The 27,839-nt window shown below is 46.1% G+C and overlaps 1 protein-coding gene and 2 non-coding genes across 9 annotated transcripts in view; 1 reads left to right on the top strand and 2 right to left on the bottom strand.

The window, feature by feature from the left end:
• REEP1 (receptor accessory protein 1) overlaps positions 1-27,839 on the bottom strand; it is a 137,002-nt gene that overhangs the window by 80,196 nt on the left and 28,967 nt on the right. The gene's annotated exons all lie outside the window — the stretch shown is intronic.
• On the bottom strand, positions 4,760-4,832 carry TRNAG-CCC (transfer RNA glycine (anticodon CCC)). Its single transcript has one exon. It is a non-coding gene; the product is annotated as a tRNA-Gly (tRNA).
• Positions 23,453-23,591, top strand: LOC139185996 (small nucleolar RNA SNORA68). The gene has a single exon (XR_011569573.1). It is a non-coding gene; the product is annotated as a small nucleolar RNA SNORA68 (small nucleolar RNA).

The following is a 27,839-nucleotide window of genomic DNA, read 5'->3' as shown; positions in this document are numbered from 1 at the left end:
CCCAACCCCCCCACCCAGCCCCGCTTCACCCTAAGCAGTATTCTCAGATACTCTGGAGAATCTCTCTTCGTCCATGAGACCTTTCCTGACCTCAGCAGACCTTTCCTGACCTCAGCATCCCCTGAAGATTAGGTTCCTCTTCTGTTCTTCACTGCCACACCCTGGATGGTCCCCTTTCTTAGCTCTGATCCATATCACTTGCATCAGTTTTTTCCATGTCTGTCTTTCCCACAAGACAAGTTCCACAAAGTTGGCTTGATGCTGTCTACTTACAAGTCTAACCCACACCCCTTGGGCAGAGGAAGTGCTTGGTAAATATATGTTCCCTCTGGGAAATTTCATAAAGTGCTGAAGCAAGGGTCAGAGCCAGCCAAGGGACGCTCATGACTTTGGGGCTGAGGTCTCAATAGTGAGGAGATGCTGGACAGCACCAGGCTGCTTCAACAAAGCCTCCAGCACAACATCACAGGCCCCGGAGAAACAAACACGCCCTCCTTTGGCACAGAGGCCCTGGTCAATAGTCATGTCTGCCAGGACAGAGGAGCCTGGCATGCTGCAGTCCATGGGATTGCAAAGAGTCGGATGTGACTGAGCAGCTGAACAACAGCAACGACCAGGAGGGTGTCCAGCCCCTGCCTTGAGGCAGTGCGTGAGCAGCAGGAGAGACCGGTGGAAAGTGCATCTTCACCTGACAGCCCATGGATCAGCTCTTCTGTGAACCCCAAAGCCAGCGACACCCCCCAAGTGGACATAGAGGTGGAAAGCTTCACGAGGGCCAAGACAAAGGAGGCCTGTGTTCCGTCTGCCTGGGGGACTCAGATGTGAATGGGTGCCAGCATCCCCCCACCTGGCTCCCTTTTGACAGCATAGGGACAGCAAGACAAATGTGCCTGTGCTTTCCAGTCTCCAAAAGCTCAGAAACACCGGCATGTAAGGGACTAGACCCAGTATTTCACTGCCCAGAGGAGGGAGAATGGAATGAAAAGGGCAAGGTCTCCTAAATCTATTTTGGAGAAAAAATAAATGAAGCAGGTCCATGCCAAAGGGGTTTGAGATTGATGTCCATTCATAGCAAGTCCCCCTGGCCAGGCCCTTCTCTTTCCCCACCTCCCTCAGCTCCGGACCTAACCCTAACCTCCTGGCCAGCAGCTGTTCCCCACTCAGCCATGCTTGCACGCTCAAGTGTCACTTCCTGGGACTTCCCTGGTAGTGAGTGGGTAACAGGCAGGAAGGCCAGGGCCTCCAAACGGAGGCAATAGGCAGCAAGTGTCAGACATTTTTTATCTTTCTCTTAAGAGGCAGGAGGAAACAAACAAGTGTTAGATTTTTTTCCCCTTCTCTATACAAATTTTAAAAAGGTTTCTCTTAAAATTCTGTGTTGCCATAATGACACCTGGTTCTACCTGAACTTAACTTTTCTCAAACCTTGAGTTAACCAATGCGTTTTTCTTATGGAAATGTTTGTCTTAAGCTATGTTAATGAACTATGTATTTATCCTAGACTGTCTTTCTTCAAGTCGGTTCCCCCTCAGAACCGACTTGACAAATCTGTATATTTTACTCATATATTGTTCTCCTAATCTATGTTAATGAAACTATACACTTACTTGAAAACCTGCCTTTCTTCAAGATTCAAGTCAATCATTTTATGGCCCGGGATAACTCACCTAGCGCCAATGTTATCTCAAAATGAATGTTGTGGGTGAGGGGCCTCGTGCCACTATGAGTTTTGAGACATCTCCTTTCTATAATTAACAGCTTGCTAGTAGCTATATAACATCTGGCTAAAGACTAGCAGGGGGGCACTCTTTCTGCCCCTTTCTGATGTCTGTGTCAGAAGCTTTCTCTATCTCTTTTATACTTTAATAAAACTTTATTACGCAAAAGCTCTGAGTGATCAAGCCTCGTCTTCGTCACTGGCCCCAGGCTGAATTCTTCTCCTCCGGAGGCCAAGAATCCCAGTGTCTTTCGTGACTCAGCAATAACCTTTCAGTAGGCCAGTGGCTAAGATTTCATGCTCTCATAGCAGGGGGCCCAGGTTCTATCCACAATCAGGGAACTAGATCCCACATGCCATAACTAAAGAGTTTGGATGCTGCAACTAAAAATGGAAGATCTTGTATGTCACAACTAAGACCCAGTACAACCAAAGGAATAAAAATAAACTTTTTTTAAACGTGTGACTTCCTATTGGCTATCTCTTCTTCAATTTCTAAAAAAAATTTATTTATTTGGCTGCGTCAGGTCTTACTTGCAGCATTTGAACTCAGCTCTGGCTAGTTCCCTGACCAAGGATAGAACCTGGGCCCCTTGCACTGGGAGCTTGGAGTCTTAGCCACTGGACCACCAGGGAAGTCCCCCAGCTTGCTCTTCTGCCTGCATCTTAGTGCATGACCTTCCCACAACTCCACACCTTCCCCGCCCCCGCCCCGCCACCCCGCCTCCACAAAGTCTCACTAATCCTTTAAGACCGAGCCATTTCTGTGCGTCTTTGATCAGTTGTCTCTCAGGATTTTCTTGACACTTGTTAAGTCTCTTACAGCTCTTATGTCGTAGTTTTAATAATAAGACATTAAAAATAATGATATTAATATCACTGAGTGCTCACTCATGCCAGGCACTGCTCTACAAGCTGTTTATTTGGTCCTCTCAACATCAATACAGGCTAAGAATTTTTGCATTGTTCAGTCATGTCTGACTCTTTGCAACTCCATAGACTGTAGCCCACCAGGCTCCTCTGTCTGTGGAATTCTCCAGGCAAGAATACTGGAGTGGGTTGCCAATCCCTTCTCCAAGGGATCTTCCCGACTCAGGGATCAAACCCAGGTCTCCTGCATTGCAGGCAGATTCTTTTTCATCTGAGCCACCAGGGAAGCCCTTAGAATTCTTGTGCTTAGGTGCTCAGTCATGTCTGACTTTTTGCGACCCCATGGACTGTAGCCCACCAGGTTCCTCTCTGTTCATGGAATTCTCCAGGCAAGAACACCAGAGTGGGTTGCCATTTCCCTCTACAGAGAAGAATTTTTACTACTCCATTTTACAGATTAGGATACTGAGGCTTACAGGGACAAACAGCCAAGAGCTGAGCTGGGATGTGACCCGGGCAGCCAGACAACAGGCTGACTGTCTTCTCCCAGCGCAGCCTGTGCTGACTGGGTCAGACCATCCAGGCCAGCGAGATTGATTAGTGGGGTCCCCAGCACCTGACACAGCGCCTGCCCAAGTGGCTGCTGGACGAATGTCTGATGGATGAATAAATATCAAACAACTGCAACCTCCAAGGGACTTCAGCCCACTTCAGATTCACATAACTCTCTCTACAATGTCAAGAGAGAAGCTGTACAATTCTTAGGAGGAATAAGGCCACTTAAGTGCTTAAGGTTGGCTCAAGAGCAGGAAGGAAGAAGGCTTGAGTGTCTTCTGTAGAGGGGAAACCAGGCTCTGTGCTCACACACTCCACCTGGTTATCTGTGAACAGAGTCCCACCTGGCACTCCAGAGCCACAGAGCTCTGCACCCACCCACCCTCTGCCCACGGCCATTTACTGTTCCCCGGAAGCCCCCAACCCAACCTACTGCCTCCATGTATCTGCTTGCTGCATCCCTGCTATCTTTGCCCTTGATTCCTCCTCTTGCTCCAAACTAGGGGCCTTCATCCAGGTTGCCGCCTTCACTTCCCCCCAGCTGCAGCAGGGTCGGGGGTGGGATGTGGGTGGGCAATGGGCCTCCTGTGAATGCTAACCTCGGAGACAGCAGTTCCCAACTGGGAGTAGCACATCTGGGCAACATCTGGAAACATGCAGGTCATCACAACTCAGAGAACGCTACTAGCATCTTGTTGGGGGAGGCCTAGGATGCTGTTCAACATCCCACAACACACAGGACAGCCCCCCAAAGTCTAATTGGGTCCATAACAGCAGAAGTGCCAAGGTGGAGAAACCCTTGTCTAGGTGCTGTTTTTCAATCCTTGGCCCCTGCTCCTTTCCTTCAGCTTAAATGACATAAGATAACTGCTTTGAGTAGGACCCAGGGGACTCTCTTCTTTCTCCAGTAAATTTCCAAGGAGTTAAAATTTCCTAAGAAGAAAGGGCTTCCCAGGTGGCGCTAGTGGTAAAGAACCTGCCTGCCAATGTAGGAGACATAAGAGACTCAGGTCCGATCCCTGGATTGGAAAGATCCCCTGGGGGAGAGCATGGAAACTCACTCCAGTGTTGTTGCCTGGAGAATCCCATGGACAGAGGAGCCTGGCAGGCTACTCTAGTAGCCATGGCCAGTCCATGGGATCACAAAAGTTGGACACGACTGAAGCACAAGAAGAGAGATAAGAGGTCTGTTGAAAGCCTGACTGAGCCCCACTGAGCCCCTCACTGGGCTCACCAAGCCAAACAACAGCGGAGGGTCCCAGAGGGTGAGCGCATGCCTGATCTCATCTTGGCCAAGTCCACAGGTTCCCCCCTCAACACTCAGTCACCCCTGCTTCCAGCCACTCCACCATTTCCCAGCCCTGCTGGGACCCCAGCACTGGCAGCAATATGCACCCTTGGCACCAATGCAAAATATAAAATTTCTGATTATTGTCCTATGTAGGTTTTTCCATGAAAGTTTATGAATCTATTTTTTAAAATATTTACTTATTTTTATCTATCTATTTGGCTGTGTTGGGTCTCAGTTGCGACACACAGGATCTTAGATCTTCATCGTGGCATGCAGGATCTTTAGCTGCAGCATGAGAACTCTTGGTTGCAGCACGTGGGATCTAGTTCCCTGACCAGGGATTGAACCTGGGTCCCCTGGATTGGGAGCACAGAGTCTTAGCCACTGGACCACCAGGGAAGTCCCTATGAATCAGTTTTGATTACTTTCTAAGAGAATTAATTTCCAAGACCATTTTTACTTTCTACTGTCACATAAGGGTCCTCCTTGGTGCTGGAGTGCCTACTGGCATTTCAATAAATATGCTACAATTTTTAAGATGGAAAAAACTTAAAACAGGAGAGAGAGATCTGAAGTCTCCTATAGGTACTCTTTTCTCATATTTTTCTTTCCTTCCTTCCCCCAAATAAGCAACCTCCTGAATTCGGTGTTTCTCATTCTCACTATTTCTCACTAATATTTTTACTAACTCTGTAAGCCATGCTGAAGCAGACAAAAATGTATTTCTATTTAAACATTATGTAAATGGAATCACACTATGTGTATTCCACCAAAATATTTCTTCATTCAAATTTATGGTTTTGAAATTTTTGATCCGTATTGAGACTTGCCTTTCTAGACCTTTTTTGTTCTTGTTGCGTTGGGTCTTTGTTGCTGTATGCAGGCTCTCTAGTTGATGTGTGGGATCTTAGTTCCCTGACAGGAGATCAAACCCACATCCCTTGCATTGGAAGGCAGATTCTTTTTTTTTTTTTTTTTAATTTATTTATTTATTTTAATTGGAGGCTAATCACTTTACAGTATAGTAGTGGTTTTTACCATACATTGACACGAATCAGCCATGGGTGTACATGTGTTCCCCATTCTGAACCTCCCTCCCACCTCCCTCTCTATCCCATCCCTCGGGGTCATCCCAGTGCACCGGCCCTGAGCGTCCTGTCTCATGGGTTGAACCTGGACTGGCGATCTATTTCTGGAAGGCAGATTCTTAACCACTGGATCACCAGGGAAGTCACTCCAGCACACTGTAAACCTCTGTATACTATTTAATTATGTGAATTTATCACAGCTTATTTACCCATTCTATTGATGCATATTTAGGTTCTTTCCAAGTTGTCACTATTACAAACAGAGACAGAATGAACATTCTTATACAAATCTCCCTGGGCGCAGGTGGGACTTACTCTAGGGTTTACACACAGTGTGGAACTGCTGAGTTGCAGGGCACAGCACCTTCCTCCAAACAATGCCAAACCACTCCCCAGAGAGGTCATACCAGTCTCTACTCCTTCCTGCAGTGTAAACGAGTTCTGATGTTCTCCATTCTTTTTTTGGGGGGGTCCCCATTGCTTCACTTGGGCTTTCTCTAGTTACAATGAGGAGGGGGCTACTCTTCACTGCAGTGAGTGGGCTTCTCATTTCAGTGGCTTCTCTCGTTACAAAGCACTGGCTGCACGCACACAGCCTTCAGTAGAAGCATGCAGGCTCAGCAGTTTACACGGGTCTAGCTGCTCCGTGCCATGTGGAATCTTCCTGAACCAGGGATCAGACCTGTTCCTCTGTATCAGAAGGCATAGGATTCTCCATTCTTGCCAAACTAATACAGTCAGATTTAAAATTTTTTTGCCAATCTGAAGAATGTGAAACAGTATCTCAAGTTTATTTTAATCCATATTTCCTCAATTGCAAGTGAAGTTGATTAACATCTTATACCTCTTGGCCATTTGGCCCCCTTAACTGAACTATTTCCCATTCAGTTCTTTATCTTTTTCTTACTGATTTTTAGGACTTATTTGTGAATTCTGGGTATAAATTATGCCTTGGACATATGGATTGCACACATCTTTTCCCAATAAAAAGCCCTTTTAACTTTCTTTGCTGTGGTCCTTTCTGTTGTACAGAAGTTTTAAATTTTAAGTGATAAATATATCAGTCTTTTATAGCTTGCTTTTTTATATCTTGTTGAGAAAATCCTGGCCACATATATCTTCTCATAAAAGTTTTTAAGATTCACTTTTTCACTATTAGGTTTTAATTCATCTGTAACTTATCTTTATGTATGTTATGAGTTAGGGATTCAATGTTATGCTTTTTTTGTAAGGATCCCAACTGTTCTAATAACAATTACCAAATTCCTTCCCACTGATTTTCTTTTTTTTTTTTCCCCCCACTGATTTTCAATTCTACCATTACGTGTAATGTTTTCTAACATGTATAGATATTATTTCAGTTCTCCATTCCCTTACGCTGGTCTACTGACCAACTATGCACCTATACCACAGGGTATTAATTTCCATAGCTTTATAATAAATCCTGATATTCTTTTTAAAAAATATTTATTTATTTGGCTGCGCTGGGTCTTAGTTGCAGCATATGGGACCTTTAGCTGCAGTTTGCAAACTCTCAGTTGTGGCATGTGGGATCTAGCTCCCTGACCAGGGATCGAACCTACATTGGGAGCACAGTGTCTTAGCCACTGGACCACCGGGGAAGTCTCCTAAATCCTGATATTCTTAATGCTGTCTTGCCTATTCTTAGCCCTTAGATTTTCTACATGAATTTCATGACAGCTTGTCAAGTTCCATGAGAAACTTTATCTGTTCTGACTGAGAGTACACTGAAATTACAGATTTACTTGGGAAGAGTCACCATCTTTATCAGGTTTCCTTTTCATGAACATGGTCCCCTCTACTGAGTCTTCCTTAACATCTTTTCAAGATATGCTACAGATTTTTCTGTAAAGACCTTGGACTTGTTTTGTTTTCTTTATTCTTAAGTATATATTTCAAGAATTTTTTTTTATGGTATTATGGGTTTTTAACATTAGATTTTCTCTTGGTTTTTAATGTTATACAGGAATGCCATTGGTTTTCCATGTGGATCTCAGAACCACTCAACTTGCTGCAATCAAAAGCATTTGGAGTCCCAAATGCATTACAACTCCATGAAAAAAGTCAAACCCCAAACCAATACACTGTATGATTCCATTTATATGCTATTCTGAAAAAGGAAAGTTTATAGGGATTAAAAAAAAACATCAGTGGTTGTGCAAGGACTAGAGATGGTGGGAGAGGTGACTACAAAGTAGAGTGAAAGAATTATGGAAAATGATGGAAGCTTCTTGCATCTTGATTGCAGTGGTGGCTACGTTAACTGTCCACTTATCAAAATTCAAATTCACACTTAAAACACTCGTACTGGGATTTCCCTGGGGCAGTCAAGTGGTTAAGAACCTATGTTTCCAAAGGCAAGGGGTACAGGTTCAATTCCTGGTCAAAGAACTAACGCCTGTGTGGCCACATGCCACACAATGCAGGCAAAAATTTTTAAGTAAATAAATAAAATAAAACTTATCAAATTGATTTAAAAAACCTGACCTTAAAAAGAAAAAACATCTTGAAGAATTCACACTCATAAGTGTAAATGTGTGTGTGTGTGTGTGTGTGTGTATTGGTGTCCAAAAATGCATAAAGCTGGCCAGGTATTAGCCTCCAAGCTCGATACAACTTCTGGGTATTGGAGGGTCCATGTATGACAAAACAACAATTTGCAAGAAACATAACACACCTCTAGGGGCTGCTAATACTATAGCTCTGAAAGGACTGTCTTGGACATACTGTGGGCCTGGGTGCTATAGGCAACTGAGCAAGCCTAACCTTTACCATGCTGTGTAGGGAACGTCCTTACTCACAGTGGTTATCCACAAGCCTAAGCTGGGCAGCTTCTCAGGCTGGGCACAGAGCTCAAGGTTCCCATGGCATGGCAAGCCAGCTGGGCTCTGGTTGCCATGGGTTCCATCCCTTGGGCTCCCGCTTCTGTTTACCCACTGTGACCTTCTAAAAGGCTAGAGGGAGAAAAAAGGAGAACAGCAGAACTGGCCCACTGGGCATTTGGGCTCCTTGGAGACTATATGACTATGATTTATAAGTTCTTCTTTATTTATTGAGTATCCATTAGTTACCAGGGACTGTGCAAACTTCTTTATAAGCAATATCACTATTCATCTTCATATGGCCTATGAGAGATAAGTTGTTTTTTTATAATACAGACAAGGAATCTCATAAAGAAGGCTGAGCACCGAAGGACTGATGCTTTTGAACTGTGGCACTGGAAATGACTCTTGAGAGTCCCTTGGACTACAAGGAGATCAAATCAGTCAATCCTAAAGGAAATCAACTCTGAATATTCATTGGAAGGACTGATGCTGAAGCTGAAGCTCCAATCCTTTGGCCTGATGCAAAGAATCTTTGGAAAAGACCCTGATGCTGGGAAAGAATGAAGGCAAGAGAAGAAGGGGGCAACAGAGGATGAGATGGTTGATGGCGTCCCCGACTCAATGGACATGAGTTTGAACAAATTCTGGGGGACAGTGAAGGACAGGGAAGCCTGGCATGCTGCAGTCCATGGGGTCACAAACAGTCAGACATGACTTAGTGACTGAACAACAACAAAGCTGATCTCAGCCAAAAATAAACAAACCATGTCCTTCTTTCTCAACGTGGCATGTGATTCTGCTAGCCCCTGCCTATAGACGCTTCTCTTTTTCTCTTGGTCTCACTGTGTGGCACGCAGAACTTCTCCAAACAGGGATGGAATCTATGCCCCCGCATTGGAAGCATGGAATCTTAATCACTAGACCATCAGGAAGTCCTGTAGATTCTTTCTTTTCAGTGTGCTTCAAGTCCAACTTCTCTCTGCAGACTTGAGACTAACACATACAAAACTGTTCCTGGGGGAACACCCCAACAAACACCTTATTCTTTTATTTGGTCCTTTGGTCTACACCACAACCCTCTGAGACAACTGGGATTCTTTTCACAGTTAATAAAAAACGGAGGCTCAGAGTGGTTCAGAGATCCACCAAAGGCCCCTTCCTTGTCTGACAAGATTCAAACCCAGGTCTCCTGCCCTGAAGTCCAGGACCATTCTGAAGCCCCTATCGCCGTGGCACAGAGAAGAGGTTATTACTTATTTAGAGTTGTGTAAAATGTGTGTGGCAAAAATACAAATTTAAATTGGATTACAGAAATACTCCAAAGTCCAATTTAGAAAAACACAGAACAGACACGCTACAGATTTCAGTTCATGCTGTTAAGCATTAAACTCTGCAATCCAGCCCACTCAAGTCCTGTTCAAGTATCGGTCTGAGTATTTTAAGCTCTGGCATCAGACCTGAGTCTGAATCTAGCTCCATCACTGACTAGCTATGGGACTGGGAGTGTGTTTCTTAACTCCTCTGGACCAGTTTCCTTGAGGCTGGAGAAGAAAAACACCTATGGTCAACAGCCACTGCACAGATTAAACAAGGAGACTATAGCTGAGAATTTAACATTGCAGAGGCAGTGTAGAAGGATGACAAATACTAGTTTCCGGTCTACAGAAATAAAGGGATCACTTCTATTTACAGAAATAGTGGCTTCAAATGCCAATTCCTTTAGGCACAAAATAGTTTTCACCCAATCATTATTTGTTGAGCATCTATGTACCCTGGGTCCTCTGGTAGGAAAGGCAGCCAGCAAACAGATAATTATACAAACAGTTGACTAATAACTGCTGCGTTGAGTCTCACTGAGTATGTTTTGAAGGAGAGCATGGATTTCCTTTACAATGACTGTCCTGTGGTCGCCCACTTCCCAGCTCACAACCCCTCCCAGGATCTGAGAGCCAGAGACATTATTCTTGGCCAGATCGCCCCCTTGTAAAGGGTTATGGTTCTCCTCCTGGTGAACTTATCTCTAAAGCACCCTACAAGGGATATGGGGCTTCCCAGGTGGCTCAGTGGATAAAGAATCCACCTGCAACGCGGGAGACCTGGATTCAATCCCTGGGTTGGGATGATCCCTTGGAGGAGGGCATGGCAACCCACTCTAGTATTCTTGTCTGGAGGATCTCATGGAGAGAGGAGCCTGGCGGGCTACAGTCCATGGGGTCGAAGAGATTTAGACACAACTGAAGTGACTGAGCATGCACGCACAAGGGATACACTTGGTGAGAGGAAAGTAGTGATGGGCCTTCCTGCCTGCACCATGAGAGGGGGGAAGGGGAATAAGCCTGAGGGTGCTCTGAGCTAGATTGGAGGTGGTAGCTGTGGGGTACCTGTGCGATTCTCTGGGAACCTGTGCCAGCTCTGTCCCCCCACCCCCATTCCCACAGAGCAGGTGCTGGTGTTGCTGTGCCCAGCTTGGAGGTCTACACGATGTGCACACACCTGTCCAAGGAGGGCATCACAGGGCTCCAGGGAAGAGAGGGGAACAGGACAGGTCTTTACTGATGCCCGCCGGGTGCTCACTGACGCCCACAGCAGTCAGGTGAAGTCGTGACTAGTATCCCCTTTTTAAACACGTAGGACCTGGGACTTAAGGAGGTTCCATTCTTACATCCGTTCATTAGATATTCATTCGGCACTTCTGAGTTTAACACAAAGTCACAGAGATGCCAGGTGGGTAAGCTGGATTCAAAGTGCCGTCACTTTCTGGCTTCAAACCCTTTGCTCTTTCCAGTCCAACATGATACCTCAAGAAGGTAAGAGATTTTATGCTCAGGGGGATCAGAAGTACCTGGAGTGCCAGGTGTATTGGGATGAGATAGCAGAGCAAAGCTGTGTGTGCTAAATATTGAAGGAAAAGCCTATGGAGGTGGGCCCAAGAGCCTCCTCCATTAGACTGTGAGCTCTCTGACAGCAGGAACTGGGACATTCCCCTCCTTTCATCTCCAGTGCCGGGCACAGAATGGGTGAGACACGCAGTAACATGGTGAAATTCAAATGTATTATGCTAAGTGAAAGAAGGTGAAGGCGTTTGTTGTATCCAACTCTTTGAGACCCCATGGACTGCAGCCTGCCAGGCTCCTCTGTCCATGGAATTTTCCAGGCAAGAATACTGGAATGGGTAGCCATTTCCTTCTCCAGGGAATCTTCCCAACTCAGGGATCAAACCTGGGTTTCCCGCATTGGAGGCAGATTCTTTACCTTCTGAGCCACCAGGGAAGCCAGATTCAAAAGGCTACATGCTGCTTGACTCCACTTATATGACATTCTGAAAAAGACAGAACTATTAGAGACAGAAACAGATACACTGCCAGAGGCTGGGGATGTGAGAGAAGTTGACTTCAAAGGGGCATGTGGAAATTTCTGAATGTGATGGAATGGTTCTGTATACTGTGATAATGGTTACACAATTGCACGAGTTTGTCAAAGTTCATAGAACTACATTATAAAAAGGGTAAATTTCATTCTATATAAATTATACTCTAATTCTTTAAAGGGGGAAGAAAGAGAAAAAGAGAATGAATATAAGCAGATTTACAGAGAAGCTAATGAAGCTTAAATTTCAAGACCCCTCAACTGCATGGGTCCTGGGAGGGGTCCTAGCAAGCATACTCATCAAATTTTTTATGACTTTTTTGGAGAAGGCATCTTTCTTCCACTGTAAATGCTTCAGGATCTATTAAACCTAGATCCATGCCTGAATATAAGAACAGATCAAAAGAAGAATGGTGGGCTCCCAAGGAATTAAGACTCAAGTGGGACCCTAAAGAAAGGCAAGACCTGGTTAGAGCAGAAGGAGGTAAGGAAGACCACCCAGGGAGCAGAACCAGCGTGGACACAAGTTTAGGGGTTTCTCATGGTTCCCAGTGACCTCATGAGCATCAGGAAACTGGTATTCCTACACTTATGCTCACTACTCAGACACAGATGTCACGGTGTGATCTCTTCAGACACATCAAGCCGTTCAAGGCAGGTAGAGCTATGACCTAATAGGATGTGAAAATTCTAGATGCCAGTGTAACAAGCTTGTATCATTCTTCTGGCTACCCATACAGCAATGACCCCCGACTGCCCAACAGAGGGAAATTTTACATTATGTTTCTGAAACGGAAAATGGTTGATGTCCACTTTTCCAGCCTTCCTTCCAGAAGGGATGTGTGTTTGTGGTAGACACATCTGCACAGGTATGAACCCAGGTCCCTGCAGCCCTCTCATTCAGCTGTGCTGAGAATGCGTCCTTCAAGGGGACAATCTCATGATACTACAGGAACAAACACAGCCAAGTGGGGCTGGTCTTGTGGGTGGAGTTGCTGATTTCTTTATGGTTAAAATCAGCCAAGTTATCAGTAGAATGCAGCTCCAATTTTAAAGCAATTCTATTACAGAGAAATATTTGCACACCCATGTTCATAGCAGCATGATTCACAATAGCCAAGGGATGGAAGCAACTTAAATGTCCAATGACAGATGAAAAGAGAAACAAAATGCAATGTATATTTATTTTTGTTGTTGTTTAGTCACTAAGTTGCGTCAATCCCAGAGACTGTAGCCCGGTAGGCTCCTCTGTCCATGGGATTTTCCCAGGCAAGAATACTGGAGGGGGTTGCCATTTCCTTCTCCAGGGGATTTTTCCCACCCAGGGATCAAACCCATGTCTCCTGCATTGGCAGGTGGATTCTTTACCACTGAGCCACCTGGGAAGCCTATATATATATATATATATATATATATGTATTATATATACATATATATGTATATACTTCTGTTGCTGCTAAGTAGCTTCAGTCATGTCCGACTCTGTGTGACCCCAGAGATGACAGCCCACCAGGCTCCCCCATCCCTGGGATTCTCCAGGCAAGAACACTGGAGTGGGTTGCCATTTCCTTCTCCAATGCATGAAAGTGAAAAGTGAAAGTGAAGTCACTCAGTCATGTCCGACTCTTAGCGACCCCATGGACTGCAGCCTACCAGGGTCCTCCGTCCATGGGATTTTCCAGGCAAGAGTACTGGAGTGGGGTGCCATTGCCTTCTCCATGTATATACATATACATATAAAACTTTATATGTATACATATAATTTTATATATATACAATTATATATATGTGTAATTTTATAGAAACAGAATATATTGAGTACAGTCCATTAGCTCATTTAATTCATAAATGGTTCATTGTAACAAATTTAGAGGAAAACAGAATTTATAATTTTTCAAGTTACATCTGTTCTGCTTCATAGTACAATGTCATTTATTTAATTTACTGAAATTGTCTAACCAAATAAAATTTGCCAATTTTAGATGGCATTGTAAACTCATCTCAATTCATTAGAGAGGATATAATGACATTTAAGATGAATGAAAATTAGCAAGCAATGCAAAAATCATATTTTTCAAATGGTTCTGGTTGTAGAGGAAAAAACAAAGCCTGTATATTATGTTCTATCCAGAAGTTTCACTACTAAATATGTTCCTGCTATTGATAGACAGTAAAGAATCTGCCTGTAATTCTGGAGACCTGGGTTCAATCCCTGGGTCGGGAAGATCCCCTGGAGGAGAGCATGGCAACCCACTCCAGTATTCTTGCCCAGAGAATCACATGGACAGAGAAACCTGGAAGGCTGCAGTACACAGCGTTGCACAGAGTTGGACCCAACTGAATTGACTTAGCATGTACACAAATATATACACACACACTCTGCACATATATATTTGGCTGTGCTGGGTCTTCATTGCTGTGAACAGGCTTTCTCTCTAGTTGCAGCGAGTGGAAGCTACTCTTTATTTCAGTGCATGGGCTTCTCATTGCAATGGCTTCTCTTGTTGCGGAGCAGAGGCTTTAGGGTGCATGGGCTTCAGCAGTTGTGCCTCACACACTCTAGAGCACGGGCTCAGTAGTTGCGGTGCATGGGCTTGGTTGCCCTGCGGCACATGGGATCTTCTTGCACCAGAGATCAAACCTGTGTCCTCTGCATTGGCAAGTGGATTCTTAGCCTAAGGTCACCAGGGAAGTCATATATATATATATATATATATATATATATATATATATATATATATATGAACTGGGCTCCTGAGCTGGCCAATCCATCATCTATATATATATATATACATCTTGATTTCCTCCAGAAAAGATCTGGAGGTGACTTGGTTATTGTGTGACACATAAGAAACTATCATGATTCCAGGCCCCTGGGCTTGTCTTCAGGAAGGCTTGGGCAGCCACCAAAATCACTGTCACCTCACCCAAAGTGGGAGGAGCTAGAGAAAGGCTAATCACATCCAGGCCTGACTTACCTGCTCATGGAAGAACAGAGATTGTCTGCAGCAGGGCTGTCTGGCCAGTGCCCAGAATGCCTCCCTGATGAGAACATAAAAGCCCAAGAAAAAAAAAGCAGAGTGGAAAACAGCCAGGTTTTCTTTAGTGAGTGAAATTTCAATTTTGAGAGGAGGTTCTCCAGCACATGTCTCGATCATCAGGGAGTTGTTAATTACAAGGGACAGTTATGGAAAAAGCGCAGCTAATGACTGCTACAGAACTGATCTGGCTGGGCATTGTGAACTGGGCTCCTGAGCTGGCCAATCCATCATCAAGAACACCTGTGCTTCAGGTGATGTAAGGAAGCCCACGGCTCCCCTGAGAGATCAGCGCATGCCAGCCTCTCAGCTGTGCTGGTTGCTTACAACTCCTGGGGTGCAGCCATCAGGAGCAGACAGACCCTGAGAGAGAAAGGCAAGGCCCTGGTTTGGGTAACAACATTTTGTCGCTTGGAAAGGTAATCCTTGGTAGTGCTCTAAAAGGTGTGGAGGAGGGAGTTCCCTATTGGCTACTGGTTAGGATTCTGGGTTTTCACTGCCATGGTCTGAGTTTGATCCCTGGTCAGGGAACTGAGATCCTGTAAGCCACTCGGCCAAAAAGGAAAAAAGTTTTTTTTAAATGAGGGGTGGGGGTTGGGGGAGGAGGCAGGGGGAGGGGCTTCCTTGGTGGCTCAGTGGTAAAGAATCTGCCTGCCAATGCAGGGGACACAGGTTCTGTCCCTCGTCTGGGAAGATCCCACATGCCATGGCAACTAAGCCCCGTGCACCACAACCACTGAAGCCTGTGCTCTAGAGCCCAAGAGCCACAACTACTGAAGCCCATGGCCCTAGAGCCCATGCTCTGCAACAAGAGAAGCCACCGCAGTGAGAAGCCTGTGCATCACAATAGGAGAGTAGGCCCTACTCACTGCAGCTAAGGAAAAGCCCATGCAGCAACGAAGACCCAGCACAGCCAAAAATAAATAAATAAAATTATTTAAAAAAAAAAAGATGAGGTAGAATGATGCTTAGTAGTTAAGAAGCTGAAATACATCAAATAGTTTGCTTCGTTTAGAAAAGATATTCCTCTCAACTACACAGAATGAGAAGTGCTTTGTAACATCTGTTCCATTTGCTTTTGCAGATCTGAAAAGAATGGATAAAACTAGGTCACCAAGGAGAAAACAATTCCAACACAGAACACAAAGAGTTGGATTAGAGGAGGGTGATATAAGAAATTTGTCAATTCAGAATGAAAACAGTATGCTTTCTTTCCATTTGTTGTGAGCTCCAGATGGCCATGAAGACAGGGTGGACAGAAAGGGAAGTCCTGGTGAGGGATGGCCTGCTATCCTGGGAACCAACGGCAAGCTGAAACACTTTACATTTCGGGGTGGGGGGAGGTTAACATCCCATAATAAGCGGCGCTGATTACTGAGCACAGCCCTAAGCGCCCTACGTGCATTTGCAGGTACAACCACTCTACGAAGTAGGCATGATTCTAATCTACATTTCCCAGGCTGAAGATGTCCATCAGAGAAGTTAAATAATCAGGCTAAGGTCACACAGAGGATGAGATGGTTGGATGGCATCATTGATTCAATGGACACAAGTTTGAGAAGCTCCAGGAATTGGTGATAGACAGGGAAGCCTGATGTGCTGCAGTCAATGGGGTCACAAAGAGTCAGACATGACTGAGGGGCTGAACTGAACTGCAGATCACACAGCGAGTCCATGTCAGGACTGAAACTAGAATGTGAGATTTCAAAGCCTCGGTGCTAAATGGATGTCCCAACTTTTTTTGACAGCACAAAATCAGTAAAATATTATGATATTCCTCAGGCTCTGCTGAGGAAATCTTGGTAAGTCATCGTGAAGGCTGGTTTTATCTAAAATGAGCCTATCTAATACATAAGCCCACTTCCCAAGGCTCTTTCAAACTGTAACACAACTTGGGTTCTGCTGAAATCAAACAAAAGCTTGAGAGAACCTCCCACTGATTGGGAGTCTACCCCCCCAACCTCGGGACCTTCCCCAGGGAGTGTGTGCAGCATGCCCTTCTCCCAGGCAGACCCACTGCCTGCTCTGCGCCAGCACCGCACTGTAAACCACCCATTCCATCTCCTCTCATCTTCATGATGCCTGGAGGTTTCGCTGTCCACAGAGCCGGTCTGTGCTGCACCACTCACTGGGTGACGGTCCTTGGACAAGCACCCAGGAGACTCACTGGGTTTATGTCCTCTACACAATGGAGTGTCCCCACCAGAGCCAGTAGTCCTGTCAAATGGGATGATATACAAGAAAATAGTGATGCTGAAGCTCCAATACTTTGGCCACCTGATGTGAAGAGCCAACTCACTGGAAAAGACCCTGATATCGGGAAAGGCTGATGACAGGAGAAGAAGGGGGCGACAGAGGATGAGATGATTAGATGGCATCATCAACTCAGTGGACAAACTCTGGGAGATTGAGAAGGACAGGGAAGCCTGGCATGCTACAGTCCATGGGGTCACAAAGAGTCAGACACAACTGAGCAACTACAACAAGAAAATACATTGAAAAGAAATGCTGCACACACCTGTGACATTATTTCCCTATGGTGGAGGCTGTGAGCGAAGGACCATGGTGTCCCACTAACAGCAGGGTGAAGCAGGAGCCACCGTGGGAGTTATACCTGAACAGCCCTGGGTGGGGCTGAGTCCAGCCCTTGTGCCTATAGGACCTAGGGATGCTTTGTGGCTGGGAGACCAGGGGTGGCACTGCCTGCAAGCCCCTTCCTGGGGTTAGTGGACACTAACATCCAGTGAGCATGGTTTTCAGAGCACAGGGAGGAGTGCTGCTGTCTCAGTGGACTCTTAAAAGCATCCCACCCTGATTCATTGCTTCCTTCTGGCTGCGTGACATCAGGGAAATGCTTCTTCCCAGAAGGTTCTGGTAGTGTCAGAGACACCTGTATTCACCCTGCCTCCATCCCAAAACAGAGAAAATGATGGACAAGTTCACACTACTTCCTCTCCCTGTGTGCATTTGACCAAGAAGGTTTTACTGTGAATGGTACACATGCTCATATGCTCAGTTGTGTCCAACTCTTTGCAACCCCATGGACCATAGCCTGTCAGGCTTTTCTGTCCATGGGATATCCCAAGCAAGAATATTGGAGTCGGTCACCACTTTCTACTTCAGGGAATCTTCCCAACCCAGGTATTGAACCCACGTCTCCTGCATTGGCAGACGGACTCTTTACCACTGAGCCACTTGGGAAGCCATGAATGGTATAGTTTAGCCCAAACTTCAGCATTGATAGGATCTTTCCTCAAACCCCAGCCCTGACTGGTCTGTGAAGAATTAAGCCTGGGCTAGCTTCCCAGGGGGCTCAGTGGTAAAGAACCTGCCTGCCAATGCAATAGACGTGGGTTCAATCACTAGGTGGGTTAGATTCCCTGGAGGAGGAAATGGCAACCCACTCCAGTATTCTTGCCTGGGAAACCCCATGGACAGAGGAGCCTAGCGGGCTACAGTCCACGGGGTCACAAAGAATTGGACACGACTGAGCAACTAAAAAACAACAAGGCACCAGCCCTGGAGGTGCCCCTGGGGGTATGCTATCCTGGGAGGGATAACTAAAGGAACCACAGCCTGTGGTGTAGTATGGTGTGGTTCTGTGGCTCGTTTGCAGGTAGAGAAGGCAAGTTGCTTTTTAGGGTGGATTAGTTAGTTGGTCAGCAGTGGACTTCAACAGGAGGGGACTGGAGCACAGAGTGCTGGGTATAGGGGCCTGGTCTTCGGGAAGATCTGTATCAGTCAGGGCCTAGGGTGACATCTCTGGGTCCCTATGCACTGAACGGGGTGCAGCACAGGAGAAGGGCTCCCAGTTGAGGGTCAGGAACCATGGATCTAGGCTCAGCTCTGATCCCAACTGGCAGTGTGATCTTGAGCCATCACACCATCCCTCCCTGAACCTCTCCTCATCCTTTCATTCAGAAATCACTGACCAACTGGGACTTCCCTGGTGGTCCAGTGGCTAAGACACTGAGCTCCCAATGCAGGGGGCCTGGGTTCAATCCCTGCTCAGGGAACTAGATCCCACATGCCACAACTAACAGTTCACATACAGCAACCAAAGATCTCAAGTGCCCCAACTAAGACCCAGAAAAGCCAAATAAATAAATATTAAGAAAAAAAAGAAATCACTGATCTACTGACCTGGTACCTATTGTACTGACCCGGTCCAGCAAGTGTCCAGCACTGCTCTGCTGACAAATCAGCAGTGAACAGGTGGGGGCAGAACCCTGTTGAGTTCTGGGGCACTCCTTCCCCTGCCTCAAGCGTTCTTTCATCTGATGACTGCAATCTGACCCAGCTCCAGTCCTGGCCTCTGCCTGCCCCGTGTGGACACTGCTGAGTGTGACCTGTCCCCTGGGCACCACCCCCCACCCCACGCTGCATCCTGAGAGAGCATGAGGATGTCAGCAAACACCCAAACAGTGGTGATGAGCAAACAAACAAAGCTGCTCCGAGGCCATCTGCACAGATGTGGACAGTCACCCCTCGCCAGGGTAGATTCTTGGGAAACTGCAGCAGGAAATAGAGTGGTCCAAAGGGGGATCATGTTTTTGCTGTATCCCTTTGTCACCAGTAGATGGGAATCACGGGTCAGCAAAGCAGAATGCTGACACAGCTTTCCTTCGGAAGCGTACAAAACAAAGAATGGACAGCCTGAGGTGGAAAACAGGAACATACGGGTGTGATTGAGCATGGGTGTGCAGATGAGCCAGCAATGAGGCAAAGCTGTGGTGAGCAGAAATGATACCCTTCTTGATGGAGCGATTCCACTGTTCCAAAATCTTCCACGGTATGACTTCCCTGGTGGCCCAGTGGCTAACACTCCACCCTCCCAATGCAGGGGACCTGGGTCTGATCCCTGGTCCAGGAACTAGATCCCACGTGCCACAGCTAGGAGTTTGCACGCCACAACTAAAAAATCCCGCATGCTGCAACAAAGACCTCCCACCACACCACAATTAAGAACCCACATGGCCAAATAAATAAAAACACAAAACTTCCACAGCTCCCGACTGACCACAGAACACATCCAATTGCTTGCTTTGGTACTGAGGGCCCCACCAGCCAGCTGGGCCCACCCCACCAGCCTCACATGCCCTCCGCTAATTCCTGGGCACACATCATGTGTTTTTGCCACTGTGCCCTGCCATCATTCTCTTTGCCTGGAAGGTTCTTTCCCAGCTCTGTCTGCCAAAATCCCATGGACTGGATTAGAAGCCTTGACATCAATTATTTGCTGGTCAGGGAGGGAGCTGTCCTGAGCATTGAAGGATGTTCAGCAGCAACCCTGGTCTCTCCACCAGATGCCAGTAGCATTCCCTCCATCCCATCTGTGAAGATCAAAAATGCCTCCAGGAGGGAGAGAAGTTCAAGGGCGGGGGGCAGGGGGGCGGACATACGTATCCCTATGGCTGATTCATGTTGACGTATGGCAGAAACCAACATAATACTGTAAGGTAATTATCCTCCAATTAAAAATAAATAAATTTAAATTAAAAAGAGAAAAAATGCCTCTAGAAGGACTTCCCAGGTGGTTCCAGTAGCTAAGACTCTGCACTCCCAATGCAGGGGGCCCAGGTTCAATCCCTGGCCAGGGAACCAGATCCCACATGCTGCAAATAAGACCTGGTACAGCTAAATAAATACATGAAATTTTTTTAAATGCCTCTAGAGACTGGCAAATGTCCTCTGGGGGCCAAAGAGCCCCTGGCTGAGAACCCCTATTCTACATTCAGATCCAGGGCTACTCTTTTCATGAGGCCCTTCCCTGAACTTCTTAGAAGTGTAAATGGCTTTTACACGCTTTGTAATAATCTATTAGCATTTAACATAGCTTCCTTTCAGCTTGATTTATATGTGCTTATATCACCCTCCCCGTCAGGCCATAAATTCCTTGAGGGCAGAGATCACCTATTGTTCATCTTCTACAAGCCACTCATTACCTACTGGCCTAGTGAAACTCGACCACTGGGTTTAACTTGCTTACTCTTAACATAAACCTAACCTGTCTATGTTACTTGTTTATGCTTATTGTAGAAAAAAATTTTAAGACAGAAAAAGACAAGACCTGGACCTGGTGGTCCAGTTGTTAAGACCATGCTTCCACTGCAGGGCACACAGATTTGATTCCAGGTCAGGGAACTAAGACCCTTAAAAAAAGAATAAAATAAAAATCCCCCAGAATCCCACCATCCAGCAATAACAGTAGTTAAAACAAATTGTTATACTAAATATGTCCTTCCAATACTGGTATACCAATAAAATACTGGTACACGTCCCTCCTCAGGGCTTCCCTGGTGGCTCAGTGGTGAAGAATCTGCCGGCCAGAGCAGGAGATGTGGGTTCAATCCCTGGGTCGGGAAGGTCCCCTGGAGAAAGAAATGGCAACCCACTTCAGAATTCTTGCCTGGAAAATCCTATGGACAGAGGAGCCTGGTAGGCTACAGTCCACGGAGTCACAAAGAGTCAGACATGATTGAAGCAACTTAGCATGCACGCACATGAAAAGTAGAAGCCTGGAGAGACAGAGTCAGAAAGAGAACAGTGAACACACACACACACATATACAGAAAATGAAGCTGAGATGTGAGAGCAGGGTCTTGGGGAGGGGGAGGAAGTGAGAACAGGAGGCTTCCCAATAGCTTCCAGCCCAGTTTCTAGGACCCCATGGAGTCCAGCTGCAACTCCCTAACTCTTTACAATGAATTCCCCTTTTTGTTTTGTTTTACTTTATTTCTTCCCCTAATTTCCATTATTTACAGAGTTTGAATCTTAGGGCAAGCTTTGGTTTCTTGTTGTTAAGTTTGAGGAATAGTTTAAACTTAAGGTTCCTCTGTCCATAGGATTTCCCAGGCAACAATACTGAAGTGGGTTGCCATTTCTTTCTCCAGAGGACCTTCCTGACCCAGGGATCGAACCCACATCTTCTGCCCTGGCCAGCAGATTCTTTACCACTGAGCCACCAGGGCAGCCTTGGGGAGGGATGTGTACCAGTAATAGTTTAAACTCTGCTGATTAGGAATTAGCAGAATTCATATTTTCTTTCCTTGTTGGCCGCACCACTCAACATGTGGGATCTTAGTTCCCCAACCAAGGATCTAACCTGTGCGTCCCACCCCCTGCAGTGGAAGTGCAATCTTAACCACCGGACCACCAGGGAAGCCCCAAATTCCCCTTTTTGGATGATGCTAAATCATCCAGTTAGTTTTCTCTCTCCTGGTTCATGCAGGAGAAAAGGGAGCAGTGGTGGGGGTGAAGACTTGACTAAGACACAGCCTCTGACAACTAATGCCTAAAAACTCAGATCCCCTTGACCTTCTCCTCTCCAACCTGAACTCACATCCCCTGGAGCTGACTGAGGCCTCCTGAGGGTGGATTATGCACCCGTGTGCATAAAGCCATTCACACCGCAGTACTACCGACAAACTCATTATGATGGTACCGAAAGGTGAGGCTCCAGTTCCTGAGCTGAGAGAGCTGGAAATCAGTACAGCAGTACCCACCGAGAGTGTATGTTTGCATAAGGATTCAGATCACCCCAACTAAACACAGGCACCCACAGTGAGGGTCTAAGGCCAGAGAAGCTGGGAGCTGTCCAACTTCTCCATCTGGTTCCCTTTGAAGTGCCTCTAAGCTCCTCTCAGAGCAGATCCTCAGCAGAAACCACAGCAGGCTTTCTCCTAGGGGCACACAGCCCTGTCCCTCCCAGGACCAGGTCACGGCAGCTAGCTTACCCCGCCCCCCTTTAGTCCAGCTCCTGCCAGAGCCAGGAGAAGAACCACCCCCTAAATACCGAGAAGGGCATTTCATCTCTACCACTTACTGACTTCATGATTTTGAATGTTATTTAAATTCTCTAAGTTTCAGTTCCCTCATCTACAAAAATAAGAAAAAAAACAGTTCCCACTGTAAGGATTCAATGAAATGAGAATTTTAAAGGGACCAGAGTATTAAAACAAAAGTTTTAATACTCACCAGGTGTTAGCTTTCCATCTCCCATTTTGTTCATATTAAATGTTTTAATTAATTTTTTCAATTTGTGCTGTGTGTTGTGTCTGACTCTTGGCGACCCTATGGACTGTAGCCCATCAGGCTGCTCTGTCCATGGAATTCTCCAGGCAACAATACTGGATTGGGTTGTCATTTCCTCCTCCAGGAGATCTTCCCCACCCAGGGATTGAACCCTCATCTTACATCTCCTGCATTGGCAGGTGGGTTATTAACCACTAGCGCTACCTGGAGAAGGCGATGGCACCCCATTCCAGTACTCTTGCCTGGAAAATCCCATGGGCAGAGGAGCCTGGTAGGCTGCAGTCCATGGGGTCGCAAAGAGTCGGGCATGACTGAACGACTTCATTTTCACTTTTCACTTTCATGCGTTGGAGAGGAAATGCCAACCCACTCCAGTGTTCTTGCCTGGAGAATCCCAGGGACGGGGGAGCCTGGTGGGCTGCCATCTATGGGGTCGCACAGAGTCGGACATGACTGAAGCGACTTAGCAGAAGCAGCAGCAGCACTACCTGGGAAGTCCATTCATATTAAACGTTTTAAGTAATTTTTTTCAGTTTACTAGGTGACAAAATAATGTCAATTTAAAAAACATAATCTATGTGAGATCCTCCTCAGCTGGAAAATAAAAACTTGATTAGGGTTCACTTTATTTTTTAAGTGTCCTCAAAATGGCACCAATTCCAGAAGTATATCAGCAAAAATAAGCAATACCACGGTTTAAACAGGGGTGCCAACAGCAAGTGGATCTTATCGCCTTTGGGGGGCTACAATTGTACCCCTCAAAGTGAATTTGCAGGTTCTGTGTGCTTAGTCACTCAATTGTGTCTAACTTTTTAAGACCCTGTGGACTGTAGCCTGCCCAGCTTCTCTGTCCATGGGATTTTTCAGGCCAGGATACTGGAGTGGGTTGCCGTTTCCTCCTCCACGGGATCTTCCCAACCAAGGGATTGAAACTACATCTGTGTATCCTTCATTGCTTAATGCAGAGTATACTTAATATTTCAACAGATGTATATGTGCAAGAGGGTGCAAGTTCAGCTTCCAGGCAGGTCCAATTTCCTGTCTGGAAATGAATGACCTCTTGGGAACCCATCTTTGTTTGCTCCTGGGCTTAAGTGGCCAGGAAGCCCCAGGCAGATGAATGCACAGTAGCGACCTCTCTGCACCATGACGGCAATGAATGCTTCACCCTCACTCCATTTTCCTTTAATGTCTGGTAGATTTTATAAAGCCAGATGGGCTTCCTGAAGCTTGAGTCCCTCAGTGATGGATGTTCAGCCAATGCATTGCTGTCTGAAGCCCCCTGCCCACAGGTCAGCAAGCAGCTTCTTTCCCTCCCTACTTCGGAAAGGTACAGAGTCTCTCTGGGGTCATGGAAGGGGCAGCTATGCTGAGAGCCCTGGCCCTTGTCACTGAGGGCCAAGCTCCCAGCCCTGGACTGCAAGGCAACAAGCCTGTCTCCACACAGGGGCTCCAAAAACAGGAAAAGCTGCCACTTCCTCCAGATAGATTTTCCAGGCAAGAATATTGGAGCTGGTTGCCATTTCCTTCTCCAGGGGATCTTCCCGTTGCAGGGATCAAACTTGCATCTCCTATGTCTCTTGCATTGGCAGGTGGATTCTTTACCTCTAGCGCCACCTGGAAAGCTCCCTCCAGATGGAAGTCATAGCCAGTTAAGAGGATATCAGGCTGATTCATGTTGATGTATGCCAGAAACCAACACAACATTGTAAACCAATTATCCTTCAATTAAAAAATTTAAAAAAGAGGATATCAGTGCTTCTTATTTTTTTTTTCACCTCCATTTTTTTTTTTTTTTTTTTAAGAATTTACAAACCCAATCATCCAGAACTGCAGATGGGAGGAGAGATTGGTATGATCTTTCTGGGAGGCAAGTTGCTCTTATCGCTCAAATCTTTATAGCTTTGCTACCCTCTGACCTAGCAATTGTACTCCTGGGAACCTACCCAAAAGAAATCATCAGAGGTAAACAAAGATTAAGGCACAAACACATCCCATGGCTTTTTATTACAAAAGAAACTGAAAATAATACAGCTGTCCAACAATTTAAAAAAAGGAATTGACTGTACAATTTTAAAAGGTCACTAAAATTCCGTTTATAAATATTGTGGACACAAGGATATATTAATATATTAATGTTAATGGGAAAGCAAGATACATAGTAACTCCAACCACACAAAATTTTTGTGTTCAAATAGCCTTAAGGATCCCCCCAGAATGCATTTCTATAGTGGAATTATGAGTGACTTTATCTCCTTTATCCTTTCCTTTTCTCCCCCATCCTGTTGCCCAGAGTAGCATTCGATCCTTTATCCCTCAGTCAGGATCTAAAGATGAGTGGGACAGTCCTAGGCATCACCAAGTTCAAGTCTAGCTGAATGACAGTCAGATCATCACACCCACAGCGCGCTCTGTGAGCTGAGGCTGGGCTGCTAAATTAGCAGGGGATGCTCCAGGAGATGTTGAATGATGAGCAGGAGCTTGGTAGATTCAGGAGGAAGAAGGGGACACTTCAGGAAGGGAGAAAACATGAGCAAATCCTCAATGATGTGAGAGCATCCTGGGTTTGGGGCTACAAGGGGCTCAGGGGAGTTGGGACCAGGCCAGCTGGGCATGGACTGGGGGGAGCTGTCATTTTCCAGGGTATCTTCTGCCAGGGGGGTCCTTCCAAAGGCTGAGAGGAGGAGGGAAAACTAAAAAGGAAGTGCCAGGGAGGGTGATTGAAAATACGAAGCAGGACAAACTCTAGGGGACTTCCCTGGAGGTCCAATGGTTAAGACCCTCCCCCACTTCTAATGCAGGGGATGTGGGTTCAAACTCTGGTGGGGAACTATGATTCCACATGCTGAAGGGCGTGGCCAAAAATTAAAATAAATAAAACAAACTTGAAGTAAGATGAAGTTTATCTCTTTACACAGTGCTTGGCACACAGAAGGTATGAATGAATGAGTGAAGGAATGAGTGAATGCATGCATGAATGAATGAATGACTCGGGGCAGAAAGAAGGTTAGAGAAGCAGTTTACAACCAAGACAGTAAAGGAAACCAGTGAGTTGGAGTTTTCCCTCTTTGGAAAGTGGGTAGAGATCCATTCACACATATGCCCTATGGTCTCCCAGAAGTTAGAAATATTCAAATAAAACAAAGGAACAATTCTTGTAAAACCATTAGCAACTTAGTCCCAGATTTCATAGGAAAGAAAGACGCATGGACCCAAACACACCACAGCACCAATCAGGTGAAGGTGCATCTACTGTGCTCAAGAAGAAGGAACACACAAGCCACCGCAATTCCTCCTCTCTCGTCCTTCAGGCTGAGATGCCCAGACTCCGTTGTTTCATTTGTAATCACAGACTCTTATGGAGAGCAGCTTTAAAAGCTATCATCCTGCCCTCAAAAGGAAAAGAATCACCCTGTCAGTCCCTCTACACCAACAAGCTCCTCCCCTCCCATCCCCTCCTCCCCTCCCATCCCCTCCTTCCAACTCCACCAACAATAGGGTTTCTAATAATTAGTGCACACAAACCCTTAAAGGGGCCCCGCTGTGTTGCAAGAGTGCGCTGTTAAGAAGTTCATTATGAATGAAAACAAAAACCATTTCCCCATACTAGTGGATCACACTAGTAACCATGAAAACACTGCACTGAGGAACAGACACTGTTTGGCACAGCCACGCTCTGAGGAACAGACACTGTGGCACAGCCATGCTGCCCATTCACCTCTCTTACAAGGACCACCCACCCTCCGCATCCCCCATCCCTATCCCCAGGCGTGAACAGAGGACCCTGCCTCCAGCCAAAGCTGATTCAGGCACTGTCGGCCCCCAGCTGGACCTCTCCAATTTTTCCCCCCAGGAATTTAGAATTAGAGCTGAGAGATCTGCAGGTTATTGAAAATGAGGACTGTAGGCACAGTGGTAAAGAATCCACCTGCCAATGCAGGGGAAGCAAAAGATACACGGATTCAATCCCTGGGTCAGGAAGATTCCTTGGAGAAGGAAATGGCAACTCACTCCAGTATTCTTGCCTGGAGAACCTCATGGACAAAGGAGCCTGGCAAGCTACAGTCCCTGGGGGCGCAAAGAGTCGGACACAACTGAGCACACACACACACACACACACACACACACAGAATGGCCATGTCCGACCAAATGGTCACCAAAGCAAAAAAGGATGTCTGCAGAGACAGAAAGAAGGGAGTACAGAGAAGCAAACACAATATTTCATGCTAAAAGAGACAGACAGACATACTGTATAAGGACAGAGTTGAGTCTCTTTTTTATTTTAAGCTCATATACTCTCTGGGTTCTCACCATGCCCAGCTCCTGGTTTCAGTCCTTCCTGAAGTCCAGGTGGACTCTGTCCTTTCATACTCTGGGAGCCACCCCAACATCCTTCCCACAAACATCCTCTCTTGCTGAAGCTGATCAGAAGCACATTTCTGTTCAGTTCAGTTGCTCAGTCATATCCAACTCTTTGAGACCTCATGGGCTGCAGCACACCTGCAGTCTCTCCTGGAGCTTGCTCAAACTCATGTACATTGAGTCAGTGATGCCACCCAACCATCTCATCCTCTGTCGTCCCCCTCTCCTCCTGCCTTTAATCTTTCCCAGCATCAGGGTCTTTTCCAATAAGTCAGTTCTTCACATCAGCTGGCCAAAGTATTGGACCTTCAGCTTTAGCATCAGTCCTTCCAATGAATATTCAGGACTGATTTCCTTTAGGATTGACTGCATTGATCTCCTTGCAGTCCAAGGACTCTGTTACTTGCAACCAAAGAGTTTTACTGAGACACCGCCAAAACTGCCTGGGCAGCACACTCCTAACACTCCTGGGTGCACAGATCGGGCAAGGCCAGTGTCCACACCAGCCACACCACCCCTCTCCCTAGCTTCCACCTCTTCCTCCATTCTCCAACAGCCTGTCAGTATTTCCTCTTGGATCATATACTTCCCCTCGAACCCCATTTCCTTATGTCAGGGGCTCTTAAATGTGAGGTACATCAGAATTCCTCAGTGGGCTTGTTAAAGCACAGA

This window comes from Bos indicus, chromosome 11 (genome assembly GCF_029378745.1).
Source record: "Bos indicus isolate NIAB-ARS_2022 breed Sahiwal x Tharparkar chromosome 11, NIAB-ARS_B.indTharparkar_mat_pri_1.0, whole genome shotgun sequence".
NCBI classification, from domain to species: Eukaryota; Metazoa; Chordata; class Mammalia; order Artiodactyla; family Bovidae; genus Bos; species Bos indicus.
The sequence above is the reverse complement of the archived record's forward strand: the minus strand, read 5'-3'. Positions and strand labels throughout refer to the sequence as shown.